The sequence below is a fragment of the Uranotaenia lowii genome, chromosome 1, assembly GCF_029784155.1.
Source record: "Uranotaenia lowii strain MFRU-FL chromosome 1, ASM2978415v1, whole genome shotgun sequence".
NCBI classification, from domain to species: Eukaryota; Metazoa; Arthropoda; class Insecta; order Diptera; family Culicidae; genus Uranotaenia; species Uranotaenia lowii.
Window position 1 is genome coordinate 176,043,280 of NC_073691.1, and position 14,418 is coordinate 176,057,697.

The 14,418-nt window shown below is 33.1% G+C and overlaps 1 protein-coding gene across 1 annotated transcript in view; it reads left to right on the forward strand.

Moving 5' to 3' along the window:
- The window catches only part of LOC129760719 (tyrosine-protein phosphatase 99A-like), a 352,268-nt gene that overhangs the window by 13,466 nt on the left and 324,384 nt on the right, over positions 1–14,418 (forward strand). The gene's annotated exons all lie outside the window — the stretch shown is intronic.

The following is a 14,418-nucleotide window of genomic DNA, read 5'->3' on the forward strand; positions in this document are numbered from 1 at the left end:
TGTACTAGGACCAGAAAAAGTATTCTACGAGCTTAGTTATTGATTGTATAGTGTATAAATGTTCAAAACGGTTTATTGACATTAAAAATCAATCTTTTTCATAAAATTGATCAGGATGATCTGAAGTTATAAGCATTTGTAGGGTTTTATTCCGAAAAATTGTCTCCCGCCTTTCTTAAAAATTTAGTTATTTATATTTTGAGCTTAGTTAACTTGAATACTTTATGAACAAACATTTGGGATTATGAAATAAATAAGATTTACTTCTTACATTTAAGCCCCAAATTTTAAATAATTTACCTGGAATTCAAAATCAAACATCTTTGTTGAAAATCTTTCATCCTTTTTGATGATTTCTGAAGGTTTTCATGCTTTTCAATTTTGTTTGATTGTAAAACCTTGGACATGGGTATCACAAGCATGATCAAGAGTCATATACAAAATTTAAAAAAAAAAACAATCTATTGCTTATGTTTGATTGCATAAATTAGTGTTTTTGGAAGGAACTCGTATATGTAAAAATGTGGTCGAATTTAGTTTTCAAGCAAAAATTCTAGATTGTTCATTTTTCTCAAAAGTACTTGATCGGAACCTAATGTCTTTCATTGATTTTTTTTATAAAATGGAAAAAGAAGATTACAAAATCTCAACATCAACTTTGTTTTCAACAATTTTAAGAGGTTGATTTAATATAATACTTTTATCTGAAAATATTTTCTCAATTATCTTAAAGTTGTCAGATCTGAAGTCATCAGATTTTTTGCGAATGTTTGATTTCGTTTTCTGTAAATTTTACATTTGTTCAAATTGACGATTTTTGTTCTAATATCCTAGATAAAATAAAAAGAAACATGAAATTTTTTCTGGTAATATGGATCACTGCAAACATTTTTGTGGATTTCTGGATTTTTTATTTTCCCCTGGAATGTTATTTTCTTATTTCTATGAAAACAAAATATAACATCGTGTGATGAACAGTATTTAAAGCAGTGGCCTAAAATGCTTAAAATGATTTTTCAACACATATTTGCCAAGATTAGGCACTTATTCAAAATGTAACATTGCTCAAAGTATGAAATGAGTAACAAAGTTTTCAAATCAAGCAGGTGCAATCTTTTTTTTTATATGGTCGGAACAAATTTGAAATCTATCTTTTGTCATTTGGAGTTAAAACATCACGAGGAGGTGGAGGGACTCAAAATAAAAATCAATTCAAATTTTAAATACATTGTGAAAAAAATTTAACCAAAGCTGACTTGCAACAAACTTGTATACAATCTACATTGCACAAAATCAAACAATTGAGAAAATCAAGATCAAATATTTGAAAAAATGTCTAAACGACAGGTGATATTACTCCCATCTTTTTGGCTTTCGCTCTTTCAACTGTTTGAAATTTCGAAAAATGTATCAAATTTTAGTTTATAAGGTGTTCGGTATTTTTGAAAAAATCGAAGTGACAAAAAAAAAGAATTCGATATTTGTTCCGGAATAAAAAAAATCCCAAAAATGCTCATAACTTCAGACAATCCTGATCAATTTTATGTAAAAGATTGATTTTTTAAGATGAATAACCCGTTTTGAACATTCATACACTCTACAATCAATAACTAAGCTCGTTATATACTTCTTCTGACTTTTTGACAAAAATGACAAAAATGACAAAAATGACAAAAATGACAAAAATGACAAAAATGACAAAAATGACAAAAATGACAAAAATGACAAAAATGACAAAAATGACAAAAATGACAAAAATGACAAAAATGACAAAAATGACAAAAATGACAAAAATGACAAAAATGACAAAAATGACAAAAATGACAAAAATGACAAAAATGACAAAAATGACAAAAATGACAAAAATGACAAAAATGACAAAAATGACAAAAATGACAAAAATGACAAAAATGACAAAAATGACAAAAATGACAAAAATGACAAAAATGACAAAAATGACAAAAATGAGAAAAATGACAAAAATGACAAAAATGACAAAAATGACAAAAATGGCAAAAATGACAAAAATGACAAAAATGACAAAAATGACAAAAATGACAAAAATGACAAAAATGACAAAAATAACAAAAATGACAAAAATGACAAAAATGACAAAAATGACAAAAATGACAAAAATGACAAAAATGACAAAAATGACAAAAATGACAAAAATGACAAAAATGACAAAAATGACAAAAATGACAAAAATGACAAAAATGACAAAAATGACAAAAATGACAAAAATGACAAAAATGACAAAAATGACAAAAATGACAAAAATGACAAAAATGACAAAAATGACAAAAATGACAAAAATGACAAAAATGACAAAAATGACAAAAATGACAAAAATGACAAAAATGACAAAAATGACAAAAATGACAAAAATGACAAAAATGACAAAAATGACAAAAATGACAAAAATGACAAAAATGACAAAAATGACAAAAATGACAAAAATGACAAAAATGACAAAAATGACAAAAATGACAAAAATGACAAAAATGACAAAAATGACAAAAATGACAAAAATGACAAAAATGACAAAAATGACAAAAATGACAAAAATGACAAAAATGACAAAAATGACAAAAATGACAAAAATGACAAAAATGACAAAAATGACAAAAATGACAAAAATGACAAAAATGACAAAAATGACAAAAATGACAAAAATGACAAAAATGACAAAAATGAAAAAAATGACAAAAATGAAAAAAATGACAAAAATGACAAAAATGACAAAAATGACAAAAATGACAAAAATGACAAAAATGACAAAAATGACAAAAATGACAAAAATGACAAAAATGACAAAAATGACAAAAATGACAAAAATGACAAAAATGACAAAAATGACAAAAATGTCAAAAATGACAAAAATGAGAAAATGACAAAAATTACTAAAATGACAAAAATTACTAAAATGACAAAAATGACAAAAATGACAAAAATGACAAAAATGACAAAAATGACAAAAATGACAAAAATGACAAAAATGACAAAAATGACAAAAATGACAAAAATGACAAAAATGACAAAAATGACAAAAATGACAAAAATGACAAAAATGACAAAAATGACAAAAATGACAAAAATGACAAAAATGACAAAAATGACAAAAATGACAAAAATGAGAAAATGACAAAAATTACTAAAATTACTAAAATGACAAAAATGACAAAAATGACAAAAATGACAAAAATGACAAAAATGACAAAAATGACAAAAATGACAAAAATGACAAAAATGACAAAAATGACAAAAATGACAAAAATGACAAAAATGACAAAAATGACAAAAATGACAAAAATGACAAAAATGACAAAAATGACAAAAATGACAAAAATGACAAAAATGACAAAAATGACAAAAATGACAAAAATGACAAAAATGACAAAAATGACAAAAATGACAAAAATGACAAAAATGACAAAAATGACAAAAATGACAAAAATGACAAAAATGACAAAAATGACAAAAATGACAAAAATGACAAAAATGACAAAAATGACAAAAATGACAAAAATGACAAAAATGACAAAAATGACAAAAATGACAAAAATGACAAAAATGACAAAAATGACAAAAATGACAAAAATGACAAAAATGACAAAAATGACAAAAATGACAAAAATGACAAAAATGACAAAAATGACAAAAATGACAAAAATGACAAAAATGACAAAAATGACAAAAATGACAAAAATGACAAAAATGACAAAAATGACAAAAATGACCAAAATGACAAAAATGACCAAAATGACAAAAATGACAAAAATGACAAAAATGACAAAAATGACAAAAATGACAAAAATGACAAAAATGACAAAAATGACAAAAATGACAAAAATGACAAAAATGACAAAAATGACAAAAATGACAAAAATGACAAAAATGACAAAAATGACAAAAATGACAAAAATGACAAAAATGACAAAAATGACAAAAATGACAAAAATGACAAAAATGACAAAAATGACAAAAATGACAAAAATGACAAAAATGACAAAAATGACAAAAATGACAAAAATGACAAAAATGACAAAAATGACAAAAATGACAAAAATGACAAAAATGACAAAAATGACAAAAATGACAAAAATGACAAAAATGACAAAAATGACAAAAATGACAAAAATGACAAAAATGTCAAAAATGAAAAAAATGAAAAAAATGACAAAAATGACAAAAATGACAAAAATGACAAAAATGACAAAAATGACAAAAATGACAAAAATGACAAAAATGTCAAAAATGACAAAAATGAGAAAATGACAAAAATTACTAAAATGACAAAAATGAGAAAATGACAAAAATAACTAAAATGACAAAAATGACAAAAATGACAAAAATGACAAAATTGACAAAAATGACAAAAATGACAAAAATGACAAAAATGACAAAAATGACAAAAATGTCAAAAACGACAAAAATGAGAAAATGACAAAAATTACTAAAATGACAAAAATGAGAAAATGACAAAAATTACTAAAATGACAAAAATGACAAAAATGACAAAAATGACAAAAATGACAAAAATGACAAAAATGACAAAAATGACAAAAATGACAAAAATGACAAAAATGACAAAAATGACAAAAATGACAAAAATGACAAAAATGACAAAAATGACAAAAATGACAAAAATGACAAAAATGACAAAAATGACAAAAATGACAAAAATGACAAAAATGACAAAAATGACAAAAATGACAAAAATGACAAAAATGACAAAAATGACAAAAATGACAAAAATGACAAAAATGACAAAAATGACAAAAATGACAAAAATGACAAAAATGACAAAAATGACAAAAATGACAAAAATGACAAAAATGACAAAAATGACAAAAATGACAAAAATGACAAAAATGACAAAAATGACAAAAATGACAAAAATGACAAAAATGACAAAAATGACAAAAATGACAAAAATGACAAAAATGACAAAAATGACAAAAATGACAAAAATGACAAAAATGACAAAAATGACAAAAATGACAAAAATGACAAAAATGACAAAAATGACAAAAATGACAAAAATGACAAAAATGACAAAAATGAAAAAAAATGACAAAAATGACAAAAATGACAAAAATGACAAAAATGACAAAAATGACAAAAATGACAAATATGACAAAAATGACAAAAATGACAAAAATGACAAAAATGACAAAAATGACAAAAATGACAAAAATGACAAAAATGACAAAAATGACAAAAATGACAAAAATGACAAAAATGACAAAAATTACGAAATTGACAAAAATGACAAAAATTACAAAAATGACAAAAATGACAAAAATGACAAAAATGACAAAAATGACAAAAATGACAAAAATGACAAAAATGACAAAAATGACAAAAATGACAAAAATGACAAAAATGACAAAAATGACAAAAATGACAAAAATGACAAAAATGACAAAAATGACAAAAATGACAAAAATGGCAAAAAATGACAAAAATGACAAAAATGACAAAAATGACAAAAATGACAAAAATGACAAAAATGACAAAAATGACAAAAATGACAAAAATGACAAAAATGACAAAAATGACAAAAATGACAAAAATGACAAAAATGACAAAAATGACAAAAATGACAAAAATGACAAAAATGACAAAAATGACAAAAATGACAAAAATGACAAAAATGACAAAAATGACAAAAATGACAAAAATGACAAAAATGACAAAAATGACAAAAATGACAAAAATGACAAAAATGACAAAAATGACAAAAATGACAAAAATGACAAAAATGACAAAAATGACAAAAATGACAAAAATGACAAAAATGACAAAAATGACAAAAATGAGAAAAATGACAAAAATGACAAAAATGACAAAAATGACAAAAATGACAAAAATGACAAAAATGACAAAAATGACAAAAATGACAAAAATGACAAAAATGACAAAAATGACAAAAATGACAAAAATGACAAAAATGACAAAAATGACAAAAATGACAAAAATGACAAAAATGACAAAAATGACAAAAATGAGAAAAATGACAAAAATGACAAAAATGACAAAAATGACAAAAATGACAAAAATGACAAAAATGACAAAAATGACAATAATGACAAAAATGAAAAAAATGACAAAAATGACAAAAATGACAAAAATGACAAAAATGACAAAAATGACAAAAATGACTAAAATGACAAAAATGACAAAAATGACAAAAATGACAAAAATGACAAAAATGACAAAAATGACAAAAATGACAAAAATGACAAAAATGACAAAAATGACAAAAATGACAAAAATGACAAAAATGACAAAAATGACAAAAATGACAAAAATGACAAAAATGACTGTTGATACTTACGGTTTCCTTCAGCAGCAGCACAGCGGCACAGCAGCAAACTTCTGCTGCCACGAGCGAAACCAAAACAGTTTGTTTTGGTTCCGCATGCTTTGAGTCAATTCGCAATTGAAACAATAGCGGTGATGATTGATGATGACAGCTGATGATGGTAAACACGGTATAAATGTTTACATCATCACACGGGTAAGCGAGACAACACAAATTGGGTTCGTGGTAACTCACCAGTGTTGCCAGATATTCTGAGTGGTTAGCTCAGAATATCACACGAAAATGAGAAAACTAATAAGTGAGGATATCACTTCAGTGAATATTGTAAATAGCTATCGCTTATGTTATAAGTAGTTCTTTAAGGACTTGACGAACAAAATGAATAAAGATTAACTCTATTCCACCACTGAAACCTGCGTTTTTCAACAGGTTATGGGCCCAGATACGTCTGGGTTGGAAATTTTTGAGTTAGTTAGAGAGGGGTACTCTCAAGTTTCGTACTTGCGGTTAGCAAGTGGACCAGCCAGCAGCCAGAGGACCAACAGCCAGAAAGACCCGCCAGCGTTGAGACGACCCAGCCCAGAGGGACCAGCCAGAGAACCACCAGGCAGCAAGGTGTCCCAGGCCAGCCAGAAGGTTCCACCAGAGGTCGAGTCCAGGGAGGTTCGCGGATTGAGAGGGTTACTCTCGATGCCGTCACGAGCCACGTTGCGGTTAGCAAGCGTGAGTTCACGACCGACGGCCGGGAGGAGTCCCAGGATCCGCAACCGGGATGCGCAGAGATGGACAGGTCCAGCTGCAGCAACACCCCTGATTAATTGGGTGGTGCTGATAGCCGAGAGGGTTACTCTCGTGCTTTTGTTGTGCGCTATGGTCAGCAGCTATGAGCTGACCCATGCGCAGAGGACCACCAGCGCAGAGGATCGTCAACGCAGAGGCCACGAGATGCTTCAGGTCAGCCAGGAGGTGTCACTGGAGTTCGTGGGCGGGAAGTCGGGTTCCGAGAGGGTCACTCTCGTGATGTGGAGCTACGCTGCGATCAGTACGCGTGAGCTTATTCAAGCTTACAGAAGGATATTTCTGTGGCTTTGGCGGAGATATTTTGGGCGACGGTTAGTTGCCAAATACTTCACCACTACATTCGATCCAGATGGGTCGCATGCAGCTGAACGTTGCCCTCCGGTTTTATGGAGCGCTCGAAGCGTTAAAGCAACGGAGCGAAAAGCTATGAAGCTGCAAGTCGAGACGATTATTCTCGTGCTTAGTAGCTGCGCTGCGGTTAGCATGCGCAAGCTTGTTTTCGGCGGATGGTTTATGTTTCGGGTGCTTCTAAGGAGGTGGTTTCAGCGACGGTTAGTCGCTATCGGAGTCAACCAATTCTTGCTGCCGATTCCTGCCAAAAGTGCAGATGCTCGAAGTCATCGCGATATGAAGACTTCGAACCGAAACGCGAAGATAGCTACAAGAGGATGCTTTTCTGGGGTTACCAGAAAGCAACAAAGAAACTCTGTTCGTTCGCGTGCTGAGGTTATCAGCCACCGGAATCAACGAATCATCGATTCCGGTGCAGGTCAGCGCATGGCGCAAGACGAAAGCTACTGCGAGAGTAGCGATGACGAAGATGACGATGATGATCAAGATTCCGTCAATCCCGAGCCGGCCTAGAGACGCAGTCAGCGAACAGGAGACGCTAATCAACGCTACGTGGCTAACGTAGCCGCTGATGATGAGGAAGAGCTAATTCGAATCGTCAGCAAGCTCAAGGGCCAAAGGGACTGCTTTTCCGGAAAACCACCGCAGCCATGAAAGAGAACGAGATTCGGGCTGAACGAAGTGAGGTTATTACTGAGCAGCCGTTCAAGGATTTGATCGGTTGTTTGCTGTTTTCGAGACCGAACATCAGTGTTGCTGTTAACACACAAAGCTACTATCATGCAGCCCCGGATGAAAGCGAGATTTGGGAAGCGGTTAGCTTATCCCAGGTTTGGAGGACAACTTACTTTCGGTCAGAAAGTGCACCGAGAACGGGAAAAGAGTTACTTTTCTCGGAAAGCAAGTACAGTTTGCATTTTCAGGGGAGGTTTTCGCCCGAGGAAAATTCCTGAACAACGAGTACTGCCTTGATTTGTTGTTGGAGCCTAATCGAGACGACGTTGTTCATGAACAACTGGTCATCGACAAGAATGTTGAGATCCCACCAGAGGCCATCACATTTGAGCGGTTAGCCGATGTGTATGAGCCAGAACAACAGCCCACATCCGAGCAGCTAGACGATGCTCATGCACATGAAAACACATTCGAGCGGTCAGCTGATGTGCCAACAACAGAAATCACATCTGAGCGGTTAGCCGATGTGCCTGCTGATCCCGATCACACTGTGGTTAACAGTGTGATTGTAGATGATCACGGCGAGAGCGACTACGATGACGATGATGACCAAGATTCCGTCCCCCCTGAACCGGCCCTGAGACGAAGTCAGCGAACAAGAGGGACTACACAGCGCTACGTGGCTAACGTTGCCGCTGTTGTTGATGAGGAGTTACCTCAGAACATCACTGAGCTGAAGCGCCGGGACGATTGGGATTCCTGGAAGGTCGCCATCGACGAGGAGATGATAGCCCTGAAGGAGAACAATACTTGGGAAGCGGTTAGCTTGCCCCCGGGTCACAGGAAACCCATCCTGTCCAAGTGGGTGTTCACCGTGAAGGACGATGGTCGCTACAAGGCTCGATTGGTCGCGAAAGGGTGTTCCCAAAGACCAGGATTGGACTACTGGGAAACCTATGCACCGGTAGCCAAGAAGGAGAGCGTTCGGACCGTCTTGGCATTGGCGAACGAATACGACATGGTCGTTCATCAAATGGACGTCAAAACTGCATTCCTGAATGGAAATTTAGAAGAGGTTATCTTCATGCAGATGCCAAACGATGACGTGGGAAAATCGAAGGTCGTTCGATTGCAGAAAAGCCTGTACGGCTTGAAGCAAGCGGGTCGTGCTTGGAACCAGCGATTCGACGACGAGATAAGAAAGCTTGGTTTCTATCCGTTGAAGAGTGACTGCTGCGTTTACCGATCCTGCAAGCGAGGACTCACCCTCATCCTGTTCGTGGATGACATCCTGATTGCCGGAAAAGACGTTTCAGAGGTTATCTGGATCAAGACCGAGCTTGGGAGACTATTCCAGATGAAGGATCTCCTGGAAGTCAAGACTTTCTTGGGGATGACCATCAAGCGAGACTTCCCGAATAGCATCATCGAGATTTCGCAATCAGGATACGCCGAGAAGGTTCTGCAACGATTCGGTATGGCCGATTGTAAACCCGTAAGCACACCGCTTGACACAAACGTTCGCTGGACGAAGCTGAACGATGGTGAGGCTATCACCGAACAACCGTTCAAAGAATTGATCGGTTGTCTACAATATCTGGCGACATCTTCGAGACCAGATATCTGTGCTGCGGTTAGCGCACTGAGCAAGTACCAGGCCAGCCCGGCGGATAGGCACTGGCAAGGCCTGAAGCGTATTCTGCGTTACCTTCGAGGTACGACCGATACGGCGTTGGTATTCCGCAGAAACGCGAAATCGGAACCACTCATCGGATATGCTGATGCAGATTTTGCCAACGACTCCGATGATCGAAGATCTGTATCAGGCTACGCTTACATGATCTTCGGAAATCTTATTTCGTGGTCAACGAAACGTCAGCAGACGGTCAGTCTGTCATCGACCGAAGCTGAGATAGGAGCCCTTTGCCATGCGGTCAAGGAAGGTTTGTGGTTAACAAACTTCCTTGGTGAATTGGGTGTGGTTAGCACTCCTTTCACGTTAATGGAAGACAACATCCCTTGTATCCAGTATCTGGAAGAGGCGCGGACTCATCAGCGGATGAAGCATCTGGATGTGAAGTATGCTTTCATCAGAGACATCATAAGAAGCGGTCAGCTATCTTTGCGACACATCTCTACTGAGGATCAGCCAGCTGATGCGTTCACGAAGGCGTTACCAAGGGCGAGGCACGCGAAGCTGTTGAGCATTCTCAATCTGCGAATTGAGGGGAGGTGTTGATACTTACGGTTTCCTTCAGCAGCAGCACAGCGGCACAGCAGCAAACTTCTGCTGCCACGAGCGAAACCAAAACAGTTTGTTTTGGTTCCGCATGCTTTGAGTCAATTCGCAATTGAAACAATAGCGGTGATGATTGATGATGACAGCTGATGATGGTAAACACGGTATAAATGTTTACATCATCACACGGGTAAGCGAGACAACACAAATTGGGTTCGTGGTAACTCACCAGTGTTGCCAGATATTCTGAGTGGTTAGCTCAGAATATCACACGAAAATGAGAAAACTAATAAGTGAGGATATCACTTCAGTGAATATTGTAAATAGCTATCGCTTATGTTATAAGTAGTTCTTTAAGGACTTGACGAACAAAATGAATAAAGATTAACTCTATTCCACCACTGAAACCTGCGTTTTTCAACAATGACAAAAATGACAAAAATGACAAAAATGACAAAAATGACAAAAATGACAAAAATGACAAAAATGACAAAAATGACAAAAATGACAAAAATGACAAAAATGACAAAAATGACAAAAATGACAAAAATGAAACAAATGACAAAAATGACAAAAATGACAAAAATGACAAAAATGACAAAAATGACAAAAATGACAAAAATGACAAAAATGACAAAAATGACAAAAATGACAAAAATGACAAAAATGACAAAAATGACAAAAATGACAAAAATGACAAAAATGACAAAAATGACAAAAATGAGAAAATGACAAAAATTACTAAAATGACAAAAATGAGAAAATGACAAAAATTACTAAAATGACAAAAATGACAAAAATGACAAAAATGACAAAAATGACAAAAATGACAAAAATGACAAAAATGACAAAAATGACAAAAATGACAAAAATGACAAAAATGACAAAAATGACAAAAATGACAAAAATGACAAAAATGACAAAAATGACAAAAATGACAAAAATGACAAAAATGACAAAAATGACAAAAATGACAAAAATGACAAAAATGACAACAATGACAAAAATGACAAAAATGACAAAAATGACAAAAATGACAAAAATGACAAAAATGACAAAAATGACAAAAATGACAAAAATGACAAAAATGACAAAAATGACAAAAATGACAAAAATGACAAAAATGACAAAAATGACAAAAATGACAAAAATGACAAAAATGACAAAAATGACAAAAATGACAAAAATGACAAAAATGACAAAAATGACAAAAATGACAAAAATGACAAAAATGAAAAAAATGACAAAAATGACAAAAATGACAAAAATGACAAAAATGACAAAAATGACAAAAATGACAAAAATGACAAAAATGACAAAAATGACAAAAATGACAAAAATGACAAAAATGACAAAAATGACAAAAATGACAAAAATGACAAAATGACAAAAATGACAAAAATGACAAAAATGACAAAAATGACAAAAATGACAAAAATGACAAAAATGACAAAAATGACAAAAATGACAAAAATGACAAAAATGACAAAAATGACAAAATTGACAAAAATGACAAAAATGACAAAAATGACAAAAATGACAAAAATAACAAAAATTACAAAAATTTCAAAAATGACAAAAAAAATGATTTCATATTTTCTTCTTCTCTCACAGCAACAACAAGGACACATCCAGCACATAGAGCATTGGGGAAGAATGGGTATACTTGATCCGTTTTTATTATTTCCATCATACCTTTATAGAAAAACTTCGCAGAACGCCGTTTTTTGCATTTTCTGATAGATATTTCAAGTTTACATGCTGCAAACTTCAGCTGAGTAGAACGCAACACCTACTTAAACGCGTGCTTCCTAAGTTCGAATTTCGCTGAACAAAGGTTATAAATGGAATTGGTACCGCATTTCCTCGAAATAAAACTTTATAGTTACAAAAAAATCCTCCAATAACCTTCTATGGACTTGAAGTTCCTGGCATTTCCTCAAATATCCTTTTTTGTGACATGTAAATCGCATCCATTCAGTATCAAAGTTACAAATTGGGTCTCAAATAGCCTTCTATGAACTTGAAGTTCCAAGAAGTTCCTCAAATAGCCTTTTTTGAAACATGTCCGCCATTTCATGAATGAACAAAAATCACAAAAGGACGTTTTATCAATAAATCATTTTTTGTTGAAACGTATAATTTATATTGAAATTACAACTCAGAACAACTTAATAACTCTTACAAGATTGTATTTGAAAAGAGTAAATTTTTTCACTTTCGTCCGACTGTATTAACTTACCACAATGCTTAAAAGTTATAAACGTGGAATTCCATTTTTTTAAACCGATATTGAATTTTAACTTACGTAAATTTCAAATCGCTTGAAAAACTTGGGACGAAAGTGTTGACCGAAATTATGGAAAGCTGATTGCTGACATTGCTCATAGGACATCTCTTAACAATTTTAGGGTTTTGAGTTTATTGGAAAGAGTTTGGTATATTAATACGTTTGTCCTGTCCAAGCTTTGGTACATAGCACAGATTTACCCTCCAAAAAATAAACACCTTGCTAAAATTAAGTCAATAGTTGGACAATTTGTTTGGAAAAATAATATGTTTAGAGTAGAAAGGAAGCAACTATATTTAGACATAGATCGAGGAGGATTGGGATTGATTGATCCAGAAGAAAAATGCAAAGCATTGTTTGTAAGAAACATACTAGTTCCTCCTTCAAATGAAGATTATTTGCTGAAATTTAACCATCTAGGAAGACTGACGAGAAATGGTAAAGAATGGATTTTGAAAGCGCAGCATCTCAAAAACAGCCCAGAAATTGAAACTACTAAACGATTATATAGATCCCTTGTCTTTTGCGATACGATCAAACCCAAAATTGAAGAAGTTTTTCCCCTCGTAACATGGAGTTCATTTTGGAAAATCATTGGTTATTCTTTCTTAATGTCCACTGATCGATCAAGTTTATATTTATTGTTCAATAATCTAATACCCAACAAAAAGAAACTCACTGAATACAATATTGGAAATCTGGATAATGAATTGTGCGATATTTGTTGTCAAATTGATACGAATGAACATCGATTGAGGTTGTGTTTTGCAAACGAAGATGTAAGATTATGGGTAGAAAGAATATTACGAACGAAGTACAGAATTGTATTTGTCAATATAGAAGATATATTAAGTATAGATTGCGAAGAACCTCTCCAAAAAACGGCATTGTGGTTAGTAGTACGCTATATAGCTTATTGCGTGGAAAATTTTCCAAATATAAATTTGTATTTGTTTCAAAAAAGTATCCGCGAATTTAGATGGAACAATAGAAAAATTGTAAAGAATTTGTTTGATTGTAACTTAAATATTTGTTAATATAATGAAAAGAAGTGTAATGTTTTTGTAAATGTAGGTTAAGTTTTTTTTTGTTCAATAAAAAAAAAAAAAAAAAAAAAAAAAAAAGAAAAAAAAAAAAAAAAAAAAAAAAAAAAAAAAAAAAAAAAATTAACGGATGTTTGATTTATATACCGTTTCGTAATGTTTCTGAGTAAAAATTAACATACGTCTTCGCTGCTGGCCGCTTGCTGCCCATTCGGGTATTCTAGGAAATCTTATTACCACTTCGAATTTTTGCTGCCGGTAAGGCAACATCTAGGCGTGGCGTCGTGGCAGCGTGTTTGGTTATCATCTCGAAGCGTCGCGGTTCAAATCTGGTATCAGGACTAATTTTTTTGTATTAGGTTGTTTTATTGCTTTAGTAAGCAAATAAAACAAATGTGTAGCAGAACTGGCGTGCGTGCCGGTATGTATCGAACAAAACAATTAAAGTCAGATGAATTTTGGTGATGGGAGGAATGAAGATGGATGCCGAGAAAGTGGCAGCACCACGTGGGCTGATGGTGACCGAAGTAAGAGAGCAGAGGAGAGATTTTTTTTCGTTTTTTCTGATTAACCGATGTTTTGTGAGCTGAACAGAAGGCCGTTCAAATCTGTAAGGGGACTTCAAAGTTTCGATAAGAACTTAAATTTTGGGCTGAATAAAAGGAACTTCAGCACATTGATTATGCTG